This window comes from Palaemon carinicauda, chromosome 9 (genome assembly GCF_036898095.1).
Source record: "Palaemon carinicauda isolate YSFRI2023 chromosome 9, ASM3689809v2, whole genome shotgun sequence".
In the NCBI taxonomy this organism is placed as follows: Eukaryota; Metazoa; Arthropoda; class Malacostraca; order Decapoda; family Palaemonidae; genus Palaemon; species Palaemon carinicauda.
In genome coordinates, this window is record NC_090733.1 from 133,904,878 (window position 1) to 133,907,377 (window position 2,500).

General features: G+C 29.3%; 1 protein-coding gene across 3 annotated transcripts in view; it reads left to right on the top strand.

The window, feature by feature from the left end:
- The window catches only part of LOC137647150 (metalloreductase STEAP3-like), a 141,524-nt gene that overhangs the window by 126,800 nt on the left and 12,224 nt on the right, over positions 1-2,500 (top strand). The gene's annotated exons all lie outside the window — the stretch shown is intronic.

The following is a 2,500-nucleotide window of genomic DNA, read 5'->3' on the forward strand; positions in this document are numbered from 1 at the left end:
TGGCTAATTTTTGAATAGATATCTGCTCTATTATTATTATTATTATTATTATTATTATTATTATTATTATTATTATTATTATTATTATTATTATTATTATTATTATTATTTTAAGTGAAAACTTCTGTTCTTATTACTATATATATTATTATTTAAGGGGGTCTAAACCCCTCCAGAGGTCTCTGGGAAACACACACGCACACTATATATATATATATATATATATATATATATATATATATATATATATATATATATATATGTATATATATATATATGTATATATATATATATATATGTATGTATGTATGTATGTATGTATATCTGTGTGTATACATTATATACAAATATACTGATTATATATGGATGAGAATCACAAAAAATTAGGTAAAATTTATATATATTTATATATGTATATATATATATATACAGTGTGTATATATATATATATATATATATATATATATATATATATATATATATATATATATATATATATATATATACTGTATAATGTATGTGTGTGTGCGGGCTGTTGTATACATATCAATGCTAACGGTAGGAACAGTGTTACAGCGTGATGTCGTGGTTCCTCATCGAAATGTAGATTTCTGTTCACTGTGAAATCAGTAACATTGACTTATTCCGATATCAAAGGCACTAAAGCCATCACCAGATGTTCTCTATTAAGATGACAAAGTACGGCAGCATTCGACATAGGTATAAATCAAGATTCGTATTGCTGGGAAATAGAAAAAGTAAATCAACTTTGTCTAAAGGAGAAAGGATTAAAAGCCTTAGGGAAATTGCCTATCGCTTTAGTAGCATAAGATAGTAACTCATATCAAATATTGTGGCATGGACCAAATACGGGAATTCATTTCTTATCGGAAGTCATATAACGTATTGTTTTTAGTATTGTGTAATAAACGCAAAAATGTGGGATACATCTCCCAAATTACTATTGAATTCATACGTCTTTGTATCCTCATTTATATTTTTCCCTTTTATGGGTTTTGAAATGATTCGTTTTCAATGCAGTATTTCTCATTACGTGTTATTAATGTTATCCTATGGTCAAAATTCAACATGTTGTAAATTATATGCTATTATATTTAAGTCTTCTTTTAGTTACCAGACTTCATAGAAGACCTGTCGCCTCTTGGGTCATACTGCTAAAGTTTGTTGCAAGTTTCAATATCACTAGGATATTTCCAAAGCAAATCCTTGAACTAAGCCCCACCTTTATATTAATTCGTGTATGTAACAAACTATGAAACAAATTTTGGTAAAACAAAATAAATAAATAAATTAAAAAAAAAAAATTGACTCACCGTACATAAAGAAATATTCATTATATGAATTTCCTGACACTCGAATACTGCCTTACACGTACATTTACTATACGCGTTTATATATATATATATATATATATATATATATATATATATATACTGTATATATATTATATATTTATAATATATATATACACACACACATATATATATATATATATTATATATATATATATATATATATATATATATATATATATATATATATATATATATATATATATGTGTGTGTGTGTGTGTGTGTGTGTGTGTGTGTGTGTGTGTGTGTGAATGCGCGCTTTTACTTGACGGGGTAGTGATAAAGTAGATTGAGTTAGGACATGAAAATCATCAACGGGTCTTGCTCTTGAAGCATTTCGTGAGGGAAGATCAAGGAATTCATGAAGAGGCAGCTAATTTTACCTCTAGATTAGGTTGTTGTGGCCTGATTGGTAACGTCTCTGCTTGGTGTTTGCCAGACGGGGGTTCGAGTCCCGCCCAAACTCGGTAATTCCTTTGGTTACTGCATTCTCACCATCCTTGTGAGCTAAGGTCGGGGGTTTGGGTAGCAAATATGTCTATCTGCTGAGTCATCAGCAGCCATTGCCTGGCCGTCCCTGGTCGTAGCTTGGGTGGAGAGGGAGCTTGGGCGCTGTTCATATGATAAATATATGGTCAGTCTCTAAGGCATTGTCCTGCTTGCTAGAGCAGTGTCAATGTCCCTTGCTTCTGCCATTCATGAGCGGCCGTTAAACCTTTAATCTTAGGTCACAGAGATGTCTGAAGGTCACTGGCAGTGAGTGAGTGTATATGTAATTTTTTACATCCTATCTTCATGGGGTGTAAAATACCCTCGTTTTTCGAAATTATGTTATTTATCTGTGTGATTCTAAATGTATATTACAATATTTAACGTTACACGAACATTTACATAAAAAAAAATCCTATGTTCTTTAAGATGCTTAATTTTATTTCTTTGCTGTTTGCGAGGTTTTATTTTAAAGTATGCAAATATATTCGTATGTTTACTTTGTGTAAAAGTAAAATTGGCATTATGATAGATATTAATTTACATACATAGCTTTGATTACGAAAGTTTTGTGTAAATACAAAATTAATTTTGTATTACAATAATATCCACTACATACAAAATTCAATTATTAATT